This window comes from Triturus cristatus, chromosome 1_1 (assembly GCF_964204655.1).
Source record: "Triturus cristatus chromosome 1_1, aTriCri1.1, whole genome shotgun sequence".
In the NCBI taxonomy this organism is placed as follows: Eukaryota; Metazoa; Chordata; class Amphibia; order Caudata; family Salamandridae; genus Triturus; species Triturus cristatus.
In genome coordinates, this window is record NC_140579.1 from 2,870,690 (window position 1) to 2,888,897 (window position 18,208).

The 18,208-nt window shown below is 45.5% G+C and overlaps 1 protein-coding gene and 1 long non-coding RNA gene across 3 annotated transcripts in view; one reads left to right on the plus strand and one right to left on the minus strand.

Annotated features, from left to right (window-relative positions):
- The window catches only part of LOC146869049 (uncharacterized), a 220,729-nt gene extending 219,565 nt beyond the window's left edge, over nt 1–1,164 (plus strand). Inside the window, exon 3 of the long non-coding RNA XR_014979365.1 lies at nt 711–1,164. This is a non-coding gene — a long non-coding RNA (uncharacterized LOC146869049). The remainder of the gene's footprint in view (nt 1–710) is intronic.
- LOC146869050 (E3 ubiquitin-protein ligase TRIM39-like) overlaps nt 1–18,208 on the minus strand; it is a 126,508-nt gene that overhangs the window by 14,992 nt on the left and 93,308 nt on the right. The window lies entirely within an intron of this gene.

Genomic DNA, 18,208 nt, shown 5'->3' on the forward strand with positions numbered 1-18,208 from the left:
TTCACTGTGAACTCTTGAACAGAAGTTCAGGGAGGAGGGCCGGTTTTCAGACGCTATTAAGTTTTCTTGTTGTCGACCTGCGAGGCAACAAGACATATATTTAGGGCACTACTCTGACTTCCCTTTGGTCTTTTAGATCTTTTTTGTGATTTATGAGATGTAGTAAATGCAGGAATAAATCCTACCTGCGATCAACACTCTTATTTCGTCGCGTCCTGATGTCGTCGTGAAGGTGTAGTCTGGTAGGTGTCCCTAAGCGACAGGCTGTGGGTGATGTAGTCAAGTGGGGCTTCAGATCTGAAGGATGCAGTGGTTCTCTGTAATTAGAAGGTGTGATTTAACATTTCTATTCTATACACAAGATAGTACTTTCATTCTACAAAACACTTTTCTTTATAGAAAATAACTTACTCCTATTGTACCCCTTGTCCAGAATCCCTTTGCGCTGCTGAAAATAAACAGGATCACCAAAATACAATAATTCAAGGCTTTACATTTAGCCCAAAATGTGTCTTTGCGTTATTATCAACATCCTTTAACAATTGTCCTTTCTTGATTTTAAAGGCTGAAAGAATTGTCCTTTTTTATTCTAGAAAGTTCCAAAAAAATGTTCAGGAATCAACTGCTCTTCTTAATGCTGCTTTCTTGCGCTGGGCGCCTTGTTAGAAAAGAAGAAATGTGCACTTATCTCTTGTTTCTTTTCTTTTCAGGTTTCCAGAGCGAGTCACCGCTGAAGATTGTCATTCGGCAAACAGATGAGTCATCCTCTTTCAGGCAAGCTGCGCAGAAGCACTCAGCTGTTTCCTCGGAGCGGATCTGGAAGGGAAAGCGTCTTCCGATCCTTGGGTGTGGCTTTTATAGCAGCCACACCCGAAGCAGCCGTTACATGTAGCACGTCTCTACGTGTTAGGCTTACAGCTGTTTCTCCGTCTTTTGCGAAGTAGCACAGGAACTGTTAGCAAGCGTCTTTGATGATACTCGTTACTCACACAAGTCCAAACGTTACTGAATGCTGAAGTAAATCATGTTTTAGGACCACAGTTAAAAATCAGCACAAATAATAACAAATACGATCCCAATCTTGTACAAACACAAATGAAACAAACATTGCTCACTACCAGAAATACACTTGGTGTTGCTCTCTATAATAGTACACGATTCTAGTTTACCATAATGTACATTTGGAGTGCTGGATGCACGGGACAGGGGTGGGTTTTATTTGGGGAATAACTAAATTTTAGGGAAATAAATGATGCGTGATGTGGCATCATGACAGTACTCCCCTCGCAGAATCCCCCCTAAAACATTAGGGATTGGTTTTGGTTTGTCAGGATATTGAGTATGAAAAGTTTTTAATATTCTTGGAGCATTCTGTAAATTGGTAAGAGGTTCCCAGGATCATTCCTCGGGACCATACCCTTTCCAATCCACTAAATAAAACAATTTGCCATGGACTCTTTTGGAATCTACTACTGCCTTTACTTCATATTCTGGAACACCATCAATATCTATCTCAGGAGGAGGTGTTTCCATTCGAGTCATTGGATTAAAAGGTTTCAATAAAGACACATGAAAGACTGGATGAAAACGATATCTCGGAGGGAGTGTTAACTTCATACAGACTGGATTGATTACCTTCTCAATAGAAAAGGGGCCAATATATCGTGGACAAAACTTTTTGTAGATTTTAATTTTTAGATTTTTGGTAGATAACCAAACCTTATCATTAACAGCATATGTTGGTGGTTAAGACCTATGTTTGTCTGCTGATTTGTTCTGGGTTTCTTTTGCTTGAGCTAAATGATATTGTGCTTGTTGTTGGATTCTTACTAAATTATTTATTAAATCGTTGAGAGCTGGGGCTTTAATACAATCTTCGTCTTGTCCTAACAAGACTTTGGGGTGAAAACCTTGTGCACAAAAGAAAGGAGACATATCAAGTGATGAATGATCCATATTATTATATGTGAATTCCATAGCCCATAACACTTCTGACCATTCTGACTCACAGGTAGCCAACATACACCGTAAATATTGTTCAATAGTTTGATTTGTACGTTCGGTCAAACCATCCGTCTGTGGGATGTAACTAGAAGACAAACGCACTTCCATGTTCAAGGATTTTCCAAGATGATGCCAAAAATGAGAGCTAAATTGGGCACCTCTATCTGAAATCACAACAGATGGGATTCCAAGTAATTTAACCACTTCTTTCAGGAAATTTTGAGTTAATTCTGAAGCTGTGGGTAGTTTCTTTAATGGAATGAAATGAGCCATTCGAGTGAAATGGTCAATTACAGTTAAGATGGTAGTAAACCCTGTCTTAGTACGAGGTAGTTCGACAATAAAGTCGAGAGAAATAGTATGCCACGGTTGTGGTGGTAAGGGAACAGGTTGTAACAATCCACTAGGGGCTTGATGCACTGATTTATTTTGTGTACATGTCATACAAGTGTCTACCTAAAAATTAACATCATTGAACATGGAAGGCCACCAAAATTTTCTTTTAATCAACTGATACATTTTTGTGACTCCAGGATGTACAGACAATGGAGTGTCATGATATGTTTGCATGATTCGCTGTTGTAATTGTTGAGCTGGTACGAAAACAAGATTATTCATATATAAAAGATCATTATTACATTGTAGTAATGGAAATTCTTTATGCCAGACCTCCTTTGATTTAGTTTGTAGTTCCATCTTGATATCGGCTAGCACATCAGTGTCCACAACTCCTACTTGAAAGCACTCTGCTGGGAGTATTGGTTGTGTTTTTTCCTCTTTGGTATTCACTTCATCATTTATACCTATGCGTGACAAAGCATCTGCTTTATTGTTTTCTTTTCCTGGCCGATAGGTTATGATAAAGTTATAATCATTGAAGAATAACGTCCATCTCAATTGATGAGCAGTGAGAGCTTTGATTGATTTCAACGTTTGTAAATTACGATGATCTGTATAAATGGTTACAGGGTGTCGAGCTCCTAACAAATAATGCCGCCATTCTTCAAACACAGCTTTTATGGCCAGTAATTCCCTGTCTGCAATAGCATAGTTTTGTTCTGCAGGGGACAGTTTTCTGGAATAATATGCTATGGGGTGCATTTGGCCTGTATTCTTATGCCTTTGAGATAGAATTCCCCCAATAGCAAACTGAGAAGCGTCTGCTTCCACAATAAAAGTCTGAGCAGGGTCGGGGTGCATCAAAATAGGGGCAGATGTGAATTGTTCTTTTAAAGAACGGAAGGCTTTTTCCGCTTCAATAGTCCAATTGAATTTTGTGTTTTCTCGTAAGAGTGTGGTAATGGGCGTTATTATTTTTGAGAAGTTTTTTATGAACCACCTTTAAAATTAGCGAATCCTAAAAAACTTTGAACCTGTTTTACTGAAGTAGGGCTTGGCCAAGTAAGGATAACTTGAGTTTTCTTTGAATCCATTTCAATTCCAGTGGGACTAATAACATATCCTAGAAAATCGGCTTTGGTGACATGGAACATGCTTTTTTCTAATTTTACATATAATGCATTTTGTAGTAGCTGTTGAAGAATGGCTCTTACTTGTTTTACATGTTCAGATTCATTTTTTTAGTAAATCAGTATATCATCAATGTATACAATACAACAGATATCCCAAAAATCCCTTAGAACCTCATTTATAAAACACTGGAATGCTGCCGGTGAATTACAGAGTCCGAAGGGCATGACTTGATATTCGTACAAACCAAATGTGGTACGAAAAGCCGTTTTCCACTCATCACCCTCACGGACTCGTACTAGATGGTAAGCTCCGCGCAAGTCCAGTTTGGTATAAATGGTAGCATCTTTAATCTGATCAAGTAAAGTTGGAATCAATGGTAATGGATATCTGTTCTTGATAGTCACATTATTGATTGCGCGGTAGTCGATACACGAGCGCAATTCTCCCCCTTTTTTAGGAATGAAAAAGAGGGGAGAGGATACTGGGGACTTGGAGTGCCTAATGAAGCCATTGGCTAAATATTCATCAAGATAATTTTTGAGGTGTTCATTCTCAAATTCAGTAAGGGCATAAATTCGACTGCATGGTAATGTTGCCCCAGGCACCAGATCGATTCGGCAATCATAATCCCTATGAGGAGGTAAAGTATTAGCCTTTTTTTAATCAAATACATCCACTAGATCTGCATATTCTTCTGGAACCCCTTCAATTAGTAATATGGACTTTGATTCTTTAGGGAATTCATAACCTTGTACAAGCAAGTCTGATTCCTGATGTCGAAAACATGTTTTGTGACAATATTCAGACTTAAACAAAATTGTCTTTTTTATCCAGTCAATATAGGGGTTGTGTAAAACTAACCAGGAAATCCCTAAAATCAGTCGGAGTTGTGGAGCGTCAATGATATCGAAAGAAATTTCTTCGGTATGTGTTGTAGAACATGTCATGTTCAGTCTTTCTGTGTGATACCTTATAGGTCCTGATGTTAATTCTTTTCCGTCCACTGCTCGTACTATTTCTGGATTCTCTTTCAATACTTTCTGTAAACCTAGATTTTGCAATAGTTGTGAGTCTATGAAATTTCCAGTTGCCCCAGAATCTATTAAAGCATCAACTGACCAAGATCGAGTTTTATCTTCTTGGGACTGTAAAAGTATTCGAATACTAAGATGACATTGAGCAGCTGCGGGAGCTGTGGAGGCCAAACTAGATTGTTCACTCGATAAACTGACCTCATTATTCACCGAATTTTTTAGTTTTCCGACTGCTGAGACAATGCTACTTCTGACGTTCTAGGTTTATTTTTGGGTCGAGTGGGACATTCTTTTACAAAATGTCCTGTTTTTCCACAGTACAGGCATTGGTTGAGTTTTCTACGTTTCTCCTTCTCCTCTTTAGTCAAAGGGCCTCTAATGCTGCCGATTTGCATGGGTTCTCCCATATCGGTTTTAGTAACTAATTCAGTTTTATTACTGGATCTGTCTTTAAAGAGAAACACTTTCTGCTCTGTTTTCCCTTTTTCTCCCTTACGTTCTGAAATTCGATGATTTAACTTTACTACTAAATCTATAAATTCCACACAATCTGTTGGAGGATCTAGAATCTGGGTCACCATATCTTTTAAATCATCTTTTAGTCCGCGATAAAAAAGGGAAACACATTTTTCTTCTGGCTATTCTGCTTCAATCACTAGTCGATTGAATAACGAGATATAATGTAGTAAATCTGAGGAACCTTGTTTTAAGTTAAGCAATTCATGGTCTGCAGATTGCACAAACACATGTTTTGCAAATAACTTTTTCATTGTTTGTTTGAACCGTCTTATATCATATAAAATAGGGTCATCACGTTCCACATACGGAACTGACCATAGCGCCGCGTCTCCTCCCAAACAAGACAAAATGAATGCTATTTTGGATGAATCATCAGGAAACGCAGCAGGTTTGGCTACAAAATGAAGATGGCATTGATTTAAAAAAATAGTGAATTTACTGCTGTCTCCATAAAATCTTTCTGGAGGGGCTAAAGGAACGGTAACTGGTGTTACAACCTGGATTTGTGTTGTTATAGAAGTGGTATTACTGCTGGTGTAAAGAGTCTGTAAAGGAGGTTGAAAAGTGGATGGTTTTAATATTGGCTTTTTAACGGATGGCAAACCCCAAGTAGGAGGACTAGTAATGTTGGTGGTCTGCAGATTACTTTGCAACACTGTAAAGTCTCGCCGTAATTCCGCATTTTCTGCTTTAATATCTGCTAACATGGTAGCGATATCCTGTAATGAAATCTGTGGAGAAGGATCCATAGCGTCTGGGCGAAACTATTCACGTGGGCTTTGCCTTCTGTCAGGGGTTACCAATGCACTCTTACCTGCCAGGTTCCGTAGTCTTACCTGTAAGGTGATTGGAGAGTTTCGCAGAGACGCTATGGACCAACCTCCCAGTATCCCTATTCAACAACCCAAGGTTTTATATTCACTATGAACTCTTGAACAGAAGTTCAGGGAGGAGGGCCGGTTTTCAGACGCTATTAAGTTTTCTTGTTGTCGACCTGCAAGGCAACAAGACATATATTTAGGGCACTACTCTGACTTCCCTTTGGTCTTTAAGATCTTTTTTGTGATTTACGAGATGTAGTAAATGCAGGAATAAATCCTACCTGCGATCAACACTCTTATTTCGTCGCGTCCTGATGTCGTCGTGAAGGTGTAGTCTGGTAGGTGTCCCTAAGCGACAGGCTGTGGGTGATGTAGTCAAGTGTGGCTTCAGATCTGAAGGATGCAGTGGTTCTCTGTAATTAGAAGGTGTGATTTAACATTTCTATTCTATACACAAGATAGTACTTTCATTCTACAAAACACTTTTCTTTATAGAAAATAACTTACTCCTATTGTATCCCTTGTCCAGAATCCCTTCACGCTGCTGAAAATAAACAGAATCACCAAAATACAATAATTCAAGGCTTTACATTTAGCCCAAAATGTGTCTTTGGGTTATTATCAACATCCTTTAACAATTGTCCTTTCTTGATTTTAAAGGCTGAAAGAATTGTCCTTTTTTATTCTAGAAAGTTCCAAAAAAATGTTCAGGAATCAACTGCTCTTCTTAATGCTGCTTTCTTGCGCTGGGCGCCTTGTTAGAAAAGAAGAAATGTGCACTCATCTCTTGTTTCTTTTCTTTTCAGGTTTCCAGAGCGAGTCACCGCTGAAGATTGTCATTCGGCAAACAGATGAGTCATCCTCTTTCAGGCAAGCTGCGCAGAAGCACTCAGCTGTTTCCTCGGAGCGGATCTGGAAGGGAAAGCGTCTTCCGATCCTTGGGTGTGGCTTTTATAGCAGCCACACCCGAAGCAGCCGTTACGTGTAGCACGTCTCTACGTGTTAGGCTCACAGCTGTTTCTCCGTCTTTTGCGAAGTAGCACAGGAACTGTTAGCAAGCGTCTTTGATGATACTCGTTGCTCACACAAGTCCAAACGTTACTGAATGCTGAAGTACATCATGTTTTAGGACCACAGTTAAAAATCAGCACAAATAATAACAAATACGATCCCAATCTTGTACAAACACAAATGAAACAAACATTGCTCACTACCAGAAATACACTTGGTGTTGCTCTCTATAATAGTACACGATTCTAGTTTACCATAATGTACATTTGGAGTGCTGGATGCACGGGACAGGGGTGGGTTTTATTTGGGGAATAACTAAATTTTAGGGAAATAAATGATGCGTGATGTGGCATCATGACAAGTATGACCATAAAAGCACAGATAAAAATACAATACATTTCATTCGATTGAATTTTCCTTTCATGAAGGTAAAAAAACTCTCGTTGTTCTAAATAAGGGGTAGAGTTACTCATAAAGTGCATGTGCATTACATTGTTATTTCATAAAATACCAATAAAAATGGGTGTGCAATACAAGAGCAATATTAGGCCTTAACATATTTTCCAAGAAACCAAAGTTTGTGTTGCTAACATCACAGCCGTCACATGATCACAAATTTAAAAAAAATATACAGATAAAAAAGGTACAAGATGCACATTTTGCACATTTTAAGGTTAAAAAAATGATATTAAAAATACCAAATCCAGTTGATAAGATATGATAAAATAATCAGGCAGAACCTATGGACTCATCTTTAGGATAGCTCGACGTGCACACCACATGGAGAATAAAAAACGTGATATTGAATGCACAATGGGCATGTGCTTGTCATATTTCAAAATCCTAAAAACCTTAGCACAGTGCTTAGTTCCCAGATTTCTGTATAGCTGTAATAGCCATCGGTGTCTCGCCTTCTCATACCCTTGACAGAAAAATATTACATGATATTCCGTCTCCGCTGCATTGCTACATGCCGAACCTCCCAAATTGGATGAACCTGCCTATTTATTTGTGAAAGCACGCAATGGTAACACCCCATGCCTAAACTGCAGGTATAACTTCTTGGCAAGAGCCAGTTGGATATCGTCCAGGCAGGATCTAATCTGTACTGATCTCTAAAAACACTGCAATTTATGAGCCAGTCGCAGAACTCCCCTGTATCCGGGTAAGCTTGTGCTCCCTGTAGCTCTCTAACAGGTCCTTCCTAGATATTATCAGGCAGACAGGCAGATTTCTGCATTGTTCCACAAATTACCCCTTCCTATGGCCGCAAAAGTATTCTTGATGAAGGCCAGCCATGGTAGTTTGCTTGCATCCTGTAAGCTCAACACTTCGCTCAGCTCTTCCCTGTGTACAGCCAGTTCTGGGGTACTCCACAGACATCGCCAGAATAAAAGTGGTCTAAGAGTGGCATCGTCTGCAATTGTACTAATCCCAAGGTCCATACGAAGCGCTGTAAGCAGGGAGCTTGGGGGAAGACCCAACAATTGCATGGTAAAGGAATTCTCAATTTTCTCTATCGAGCCAGATGGATGGTGACCCCATATATCAGCCCCATACAGGGCAGGACCCCTAGCTTGTGCTTTGTAGATTTCCACCACCGGCCCAACAGATTTATGGATACAACTTCTGCATACCTTTGTCAGTTCCCCCATTGTCTGGGCCAGCTTTAACTTTGCTTTCTTGATTTTGGCACCCCAGTCCATTTTTTCGGTGAGCGTGATTCCAAGATATTCAAAGACAGTCACCCTCTCGAGGAGTTTCCCATTTAGGCAAGGATTTGACTGAACACTATTACCTGCATCAAATACCATGCATTTGGTTTTCTGCAAATTGATCTCCAACCCCCTATTTTTGCAAAAAACATAAAAGCTGTCTAAGGCCCTCTGAATTCCCATAGGTGACTTTGAGAGCAGAAGGGGTTATTCACGGTTCGCCAGCTTAGGGGCATCAATATCCTTCCCAGCAATCAAAGCCTCAACTAGGCCATTAATAAAAAGGCAAAAAAAGTGTCGGGACAAGACGCAGCCTTGGCGTACACCTCTGTCTACAGGTATGGGGGCTGTAAGTTCACCATTTTTGCCGTACCTAATTTGGGCAAAATTGCCTTCATGCAGTCATTTCAGCTGGTGGCAAAGTTAAGGTGGAGCTACAAGTCCAATAAAATAGCCCACAGTTTGTCCCTCAGCACCAAGTCAGATGCAGATAGGTCCACAAAAATGAGTTAGAGGCTGCCACCCTCTATACACACTGTCTTCCAATGTAATAGTTGTTACCCAAAAATGTGATCTATTGTGGACATCTTCGCTCTGAACCCGGCTGAAAGGTTCCCTACCCGAACTTTCTCACTGGGATTGGGATAAGGAATTACAATGTGTCCATCGATTTCCCTTAACACCTGCAAGGCACTCGTCCAGTGAGCGGGCGCTGCCCCGTGCTATATTGGTATATTTTGGAAATGTTTTGTTACGCCAGGCTGTGTATGACCTAGCCAGACCTAAAGCTGAAAGAAGTTTTGAGGGTTTCTCCTTTTTTGCCAAACCAGATTTCGCACACGCTGCTGTTGAGAGGAGATGGCGGCTTAGACAGTTTACAACCCCTCTCCAGACAGCAGGAGCTGCAGTATTTTTGCAAAATCCAGCTAGGCTGAAAGTTGTCTTTCAGGGTCAGAATTTAAGCTTAAATTCTGAAATCCAAGCCCAGAAGCTACTGGATGATATCTTAGCAGAGGCCATCTGTGGTAAAAAATAAGTCTGTAACATGCTAGGGAGAGCGCTGGATAGAGGCTGGAGATTCCGCTTTATGGGAGGGCTGTATTTTTTTTAATGTATATTTGATCACTGGTGGGGGAGAGAGAGGGAGGGAGAAGAGGAGTGGTCCGGACGTCCTCACGCAGGCTCATGGTTGAACCTGATTGCCTAGGTTGTGGCGAGGGGGGGGCGGGGAAAGGGAGGGGGAATGGGATCCTCAGACGGGTGATAAAAGGGGCTGGTTCAATAGTGTTTTTTGTCACATTTATCACACTTTTCACATCAGATGAAAAGAGTGAGGGATCGGTGTGGTGGGATTGCTGTACAGTGATGCGGTGCTAGACTCTGGTTAATGTTATAAGCCGACATGGGCAGACTTAGGATCGCAACAATCAGCATCTGTGGTCTCAATGACATCAAGAAAAGGCAGAGCGTAGCGGCTGGGTTACAAGCGTTTATGGCAAATACTATTTGCCTCCAAGAGACACATATCGAACGATCACAATTGCATGTATTAAAAACACTGGGGTATAGAGTGATTAGTGCAACAACGCAGGGGGCCAGGGTTCGGGGCGTTGCTATATTGGCTCAAGGAGGTGGGATCCAATGCACACGGTCATGCTCTGATAAGTTTGGCCGGGGGGGGGCGATTACTGAATGACAATATAGTATGGGTAAGAAACTGACACTATGTACAGTATTGAATATGCTACTTACCAGTATGCATCTGTTCTTGGCATGTAGGGCTGCTGACATTCATATCTGTGCATAGATCGCCGCCTAGTGTTGGGTCCGGATGTTTGCACGTTGTTGTCCTGGAAGAGTCTTCGAAGTATCCTGAGATAGGTGACTCCTCCCCTGGACCACAGTGCGCATGGGCATCCTCTCCATCCTCAGATTTTTTTTCGTCATTGTGGCAGTGATGGAGTAGATACAGAAAGTGATGACCATGCTATACAGTAATTCTGAGAGCTGCAGCTGCTACAGGCGCCGGGGAGGAGGGTGGGCGATATGAATGTCAGCAGCCCTACATGCCAAGAACAGATGCATACTGGTAAGTAGCATATTCAGTTCGAGGCATGTGGGCTGCTGAATTCATATCTGTGCATAGAATACATAGCAGTACCTCCTATTAGCGGCGGCCACCAGTGCCAGCTGCAGCGGTCTGAAAAAGAGTTTTGAGAACAGCCTGTCCTACAGCTGCCTGCTGTTTTGAGTGTACATCTACACAGTAGTGTTTGGTAAATGTATGTATAGTGGACCATGTGGCTGCTCTACATATTTCCTGTAAAGGAATGTTTCCCAGGAAAGCCATGGACGCCCCTAACTTACGTGTTGAGTGGGCTCGTGGGGGAATCGTTAATGTGCGTTTAGCCTTTTGATAGCAACTTTGAATACATTTAACGATCCATCTGGCTATACCTGCTTTGGAGATGGCGTTGCCTTTGTGTTGTGGAGAAAAGGCAACGAAAAGTTGTTTTGTCTTCCTAAAGTCTTTAGTTCTGTCTATATAGTACATGAGGGCCCTTTTCACATCTAGTGTATGGAGCATTCTTTCAGCGACATTTTGTGGATTCTGAAAGAAAACAGGCAGTTCAATAGTTTGATTCATGTGGAACTGCGATATTACTTTAGGCATGAATTTGGGGTTGGTACGCAGTACGACCCTGTTTGCGTGAACCTGTATGAATGGCTCTTGAATGGTTAGTGCCTGGAGTTCACTAACTCTTCATAACGAAGTGATTGCTACTAGGAAAGCTACTTTCCAGGTGAGGAATTGAATCTCACATGAGTGGAGAGGTTCGAAGGGTGGACCCATTAGTCTGGTGAGGACCAAGTTGAGGTTCCACACTGGTGCTGGCGGGTGTCTCGGGGGAATTACTCGTTTAAGTCCCTCCAAGAAAGCTTTGATGGCAGGCACTCTGAATAAAGAGAGGTGCTGCCTGTTCTGGAGATAGGCTGCTATTGCGGTTAAATGGATGCGTATTGAGGTGTATGCCAGATTGCATCGATATAGGTGTAAGAGGTAACAGATTATGTTTTGAATGGATGCGTCTAGCGGGTAAGCCCGTCTACGCCCGTCCGCGCCTGGACCGCGCCCAGCGCCAGACCCCCTGCCCCTCGCGCTGCCCAGCCCCCCCGCATTACCTACGATGCCGCCTCCCTCCTAGCCCTTAACCCCGGTCGCGCCCCCAACTGCGTCCAAGCCGCCCCTGGACAAACTCACGGTCCTTTCTCCTGCTTCTCCTGCAAATTCAGCGGCACCAACAACATCTCCACTACGACCACACCACAGATACCCGACCCCAACCACCTACAATGCATCTTGCTCAACACCCGATCGGTCCACAGGCACGCCATCGACCTATGGAATCTACTAGACACCACTTCTCCGGACATCGCCTTCCTTACGGAAACATGGATGAACGCTTCCTCCACACCAGACATCACCATTGCCATCCCTGAAGACTATAAGATCACTCGCAAAGACCGTACCAGCCACACAGGAGGAGGAATCGCCATCGTCCATAAGAAATCCATCCGCATCTCAACCAGCTCCGACGCCAACCTCGCCAACTCCGAACACCTTCACTTCCAGATCCACACCGACCCCAAGACCACACTCAGAGGCACACTCCTCTACAGGCCACCAGGACCCCGCGCAAAATTCAGTGAAGACATCACGGACTTCATCACCCCACACGCGCTCCCCTCCAAAGAATACATCCTTCTGGGAGACCTAAACTTTCACCTCGAAAAGATCAACGACCACAACACCGCCACCCTCGTGGACAACCTCGCCAACCTCGGACTTAAACAACTGGTCACTTCCCCCACCCACATCGCAGGTCACACACTCGACCCCATCTTCACCTCCAGCAATCATGTCTCCTTCAGCCACACTACGGATCTCATCTGGACTGACCACAGCTGCGTCCACTTCACCTACAACAAGCCCAAACCCACCAACCACCTCCAACCAACTCTGCAAAGAAACTGGAACAAAATCACCACGGACCAAATCTCCGCATTACTCCTTCAAAACACCCCAGCCCTCTCTTCTAACGTTAACGAAGCCGCCGCCAACCTCACCCTATGGCTATCCAACACCGCTGATACCTTAGCTCCACTGAAAAAACGTCAAAACAAACCCGGCAACAAGAAGGCCTCATGGTTCAACGATGAGCTTAAGAAATCCAAGAAACTCTGCCGCTCCCTCGAAAAGGCCTGGAAAAAAGACCCTACCACCAGCACCAAGGACGCCTTCAAAAACGCCACCCGTACTCACCACCAACTAATCCGAAAAGCCAAGAAAACAGCATTCAAGGATCGACTTGACAACAACGCCCACAACAGCAAGGAACTTTTCAACATCGTCAAGGAATTCTCCAATCCCTCGGCCAACTCCAACGACATCACCCCCTCTCAAACCCTCTGCGACTCCCTAGCCTCATTTTTCCACAACAAGATTGCAGACATCCACAACAGCTTTGACAACCAACCCGGAAACCAACCCACCCCACCATCTGCTGTACACCTTCCCCCCGTGAACACCCTTAACGCCTGGAACCCAATCTCCACTGAGGACACCATCCGCCTGATGAATTCCATCCACTCAGGATCCCCCACAGACCCATGCCCTCACCACGTCTTCAACAAAGCAGACTCCGTCATAGCACCGCACCTCCGAGACGTCATCAACTGCTCCTTCAACTCCGCTACCTTCCCAGAAGACTGGAAACACGCTGAACTCACTGCCCTCCTGAAAAAACCCACAGCAGACCCCACCGAACTCAAAAATTACCGCCCCATCTCGCTTCTTCCATTTCCGGCCAAAGTCATCGAGAAAGCTGTCAACAACCAGCTCGCCGCCTTCCTCGAAGCCAACAAATCCCTCGACCCCTCACAATCTGGCTTCCGAGCAAAACACAGCACTGAGACCGCCCTCATCGCAGCAACAGACGACATTCGAACTCTACTGGACAATGGAGACACAGTCGCCCTCATCCTCCTTGACCTCTCTGCAGCATTCGACACAGTCTGCCACAGCACCCTTTTACAGCGCCTCAGAAACATCGGGATCCAAGGAAAAGCACTTGATTGGATCACCTCGTTCCTCACCGGAAGAACCCAGAGAGTCCGCCTTCCACCATTCAAGTCCGAGGCCTATGAAGTCATCTGCGGCGTACCACAAGGATCCTCACTCAGTCCCACCCTCTTCAACGTATACATGAGCCCCCTCGCGGCCATCGCACGCCATCACAACCTCAACATCATCTCTTACGCGGATGACACCCAACTTATCCTTTCTCTCACCAATGACCCCAGCACCGCCAAAACTAACCTACACGAAGGAATGAAAGAAGTTGCCGAATGGATGAAACACAGCCGTCTGAAACTGAACTCAGACAAAACTGAAGTACTCATTCTAGGTACGTCCCCCTCTTCATGGGACGACTCCTGGTGGCCGGAAGCCCTCGGAAAAGCACCCATCCCGACGGACCACGCACGGAACCTAGGCGTCATCCTGGATTCCTCACTCTCAATGAACAGACAAGTCAGCGCCGTATCCTCTTCCTGCTTCAACATTCTTCGCATGCTCAGAAAAACATTTCGCTGGATCCCCACCGAAACAAGGAAAACTGTCACCCACGCTCTGGTCACGAGCCGACTGGACTACGGAAACACCCTCTACGCAGGTACTACCGCAAAACTCCAGAAGAAACTCCAACGAATCCAAAACGCCTCAGCCAGAATCATATTAGACATCCCACGCAACGAACACATCTCTGGTCACCTCAAAGACCTCCACTGGCTACCCGTCAATAAGAGGATCACTTTCAGACTGCTTACCCACGCACACAAATCACTCTACGACATCGGACCAGAATGCCTCAACTCACGTCTGTCCTTTTACACCCCCTCCCGCCAACTACGCTCTTCCAGCCAAGCCCTCGCCACTATCCCTCGCATCAACAAGACCACCATGGGAGGCAGATCCTTTTCTTACCTGGCTGCTAAAACATGGAACTCTCTCCCCGCATACCTTCGCCTCACCCAGAACCACCTAGCATTCAGAAAGCAACTTAAAACCTGGATATTTGAAAGGTAATCCTCCTCCCCTTCCTAAGCGCCTTGAAACCCTATGGGTATGTAGTGCGCTATATAAGTTTTGTGACTTGACTTGACTTTAGCTGCATAGCAAGCTCTGGTAGTGGGTCTCCTGGCCTCCTTGATGATCTCCATACAGTCAGGTGGCAGGTTTAGGTAGCCAAACTCTAAGACTTCAGGAGCCAGATTGCCAGGTTCAGCTGTTGCGGATCTGGGTGCTGAATTTCGCCATGGCTCTGCGTTAGAAGTGCAGGTTTTATCCGCAGCCTTTGATGCGGCACCACGGAAAGTTCCAGAAAGGTGGTGTACCATGGCTGGCGCGCCCATGTTGGAGCAACCAGGATAAGCGTCAGTGAGTGCTGTCGCAGTTTGCGTGCCACCAGTGGTATTAATGGCGCTGGGGGAAAAGCGTACGCAAATCTGCCAGACCAGTTCATCCATATCGCATTGCCCTGCGATTGTGGATGTGGGAACCTGGCGGCAAAGCTTTGGCCATTTTGCTTTTTCGTTTATGGCGAATAGGTCTATCTCTGGGTGACCCCACTGTTGGAAGTACGGTTGGAGTACTGATGGGTGTAGCTCCCACTCGTGCATCTGGTGGCTGTGTCTTCTGAGCAGATCCGCCATCTGGTTGTCCTTGCCCGGGAGGTGTTCCGCCATGAGGAATATGTTCCTCTGAATGGCCCACTTCCACATGCTCTGAGCCAGATGAGACAACTGTGGAGAGTGTGTTCCTCCCTGCTTCTGTATGTAGTACATGGCAGTCATGTTGTCCGTCCGGATCAACACGACTTTGTTGCACAAGTGTACTTTGAATGCCTTCATTGCCAGGAAGATTGCCATCAGTTCCAGAAGGTTGATGTGCATCTTCTTTTGTTGTGTTGTCCATAGTCCCTGCACTGTGTAATTGAGTACATGAGCTCTCCATCCCTGGAGAGACGCGTCCGCCGTCAGTATTATTAGTGGAACAGGCTCTTGGAACGGTCGGCCCTTGCGAAGGTTTTGTGGATTCCACCAATGCAGAGAGCTGTATGCCCGACCGCTCACCAACACTAGGTCTTTTAATTGCCCGTGAGCCTGATTCCATTGACGTGCTAAGCACTCCTGAAGCGGGCGCATATGTAGTCTTGCGTGCGGGACTATGAAAATGCAGGAGGCCATCATGCCTATCAACTGCATGAACACTCTTGCAGGAAGGGAGTGTTGTGGTTTGAACTTGGAGATCAGCAGTTGCATGCTGTTGATCCTCACTAAATTTGGCTGAGCTGTGGCTGCCAGAGTGTCTATTGTCGCGCCCAGGTACTGTTGTACGTGTGCGGGTTGTAGATGTGATTTTGGGTAATTTAGTGAGAATCCCAGACTGTGAAGAAGGTGAATGGTGAGGGACATGTGGCTGGCACATTGCTGGGCTGACTTTGCCTGAACAAGCCAGTCGTCCAGGTAAGGGTAGACGTGAATGTGTCGTCGCCGTAGATGTGCAGCCACTGTAGCTAGGCACTTGGTAAAGACCCTGGGTGCTGTTGTCACGCCGAAGGGGAGGACTTTGAATTGATAGTGCTGTCCCTGAATAGTGAACCTGAGATATTTCCTGTGTGATGGGTGGATGGGTATGTGGAAGTACGCATCTTTGAGGTCTAGAGTGGCTAGGAAGTCTCCCTGGCTGAGCAGCGGGAGAACCTGCTGTAGGGTGAGCATATGAAAATGCTCCGACAGAATGTAGTGGTTGAGGGGTCTGAGGTCTAGTATAGGTCTGAGCGACCCGTCCTTTTTTGGGATTAGGAAGTACAGGGAGTACACCCCTGTCCCCTGCTGGTTGACGGGCACGACCTCTATTGCACCTTTTTGCAGCATACTTAGAACTTCCTGCTGCAATAATGCTAAGTGCTCTGCGGACATAGGACGGTGCTTTGGCGGTATTGTGGGTGGAGTGGAGGTTAATTCGAGACAGTAACCGTGCTGGATAATATCCCTGACCCACCTGTCCGTGGTGATGGCTTTCCACGTGGACAGGAACCGCTGGAGTCTCCCCCCGACAGGTGTTATGTGGTCGGGGGAAGGGAGAGGGCGTCACTGTTTGTTCTTGGGTGAGGACCTGGTGTTGCCGTAACCGCGTCCTCTGCCCTTGGTGCTGGAGCCACGATATCCACCTCTGTTGTTTTTATCGTAGGTACTCTGTGTGCCCCCTTTATTGTATGTCTGCTGTGACCCCTGTCCTCTAGCTGCTCCCCTACTCCCGGGGCGACGAAAGGAGCCACTACGAAATGTCTGCGTTTGCAGAGCCCCCATTGACTTTGCAGTGTCAGTGTCCTTTTTTATCTTTTCTAAGGTGGTGTCAACTTCTGGTCCGAATAAGTAGTCGGGGTTACAGGCTGATTTAGGATGTTGTTTTGAATCTCAGGTTTGAATCCGGAGATTCTTAACCTAGCGTGTCGGCGTAACATGACGCTGGTGTTTATCGCCCTGGCAGCTGTGTCGGCAGCATCTAGTGCGCACTTAATGGATGCGTTTGTAAGAAGTTGTCCCTCTCTGATGAGGAGCTCCGCTGCCTCTTTGTATTCGTCTGGCAGATGTTGGAGTAGTGACTCTAGCGTGTCGTAGTGTGAACGATCGTAGCGAGCCAGGAGGGCCTGTGTATTGGCAATGCGCCAGATGTTTGCTGCTTGAGCTGCAATCCTCTTGCCTGAGGTCTCCAGCACTTTGGACTCCTTGTCTGGGGGAGGAGCATCACCAGTTGTTTGCGAGTGCGCTCGTTAGCGAGCGTTAGCAACCACCATGGAGTCCAGAGGTAACTGACCTCTAATGTACCTAGGGTCCCCGGGCGCAGGTTTGTATTTTTTTTCAATCCTGGGGTTCAGGACCCGTGCCCTGGTTGTTTCCTTGAAAATGTCCTTTGCTGGCTTGAGAACACCTTTCAACATGGGCAGAGTCTTGACAGTCCTCTCAGAGGAGGCGAAAGTGTCCACCAAGAAGTCGTCCTCAACTGTGTCAGAGTGGAGTTGCACTCCATGATTGGCTGCAGCACGTTCTATGAGGGCATTGAAGGCAGCAGTGTCCTCTGTGGGAGATGTTTTTGCGCCGTAAAGCTGCGTGTCCTGGGTATCTGTTGCGGCACCCGGGTCTGCAGGGTCATCCCAAGCTTGATCTGGGTCCTGCTGCTCCTCAGGATCTATATCCCTAGGGTAGGTGGTATCATGACCCATGTAATCCTCCATTGCGTCCGTGTCGGAGGGCGTCGGAGAAAAGGACTGGGGATCCGGATAGGACGTATGCAGGCGTTCGTATAGAACCGGTTCCGACTCTGCTGGCAGTTTCTGCTTTAGAGGGATTCTGTAAGAGTCCAAGGCCTGCTCTGGCGTGACCTTCCGTTTTCGGAGCATGAGTCTGCCGGTGTCGGCGTCGATGAATTGGGACGGTGAAGGCTCAGTAGGAGAGTGTCGAGTAGATGGGGACCTTGTCTGGCGGACACGTGTTCGGATCTCGAACA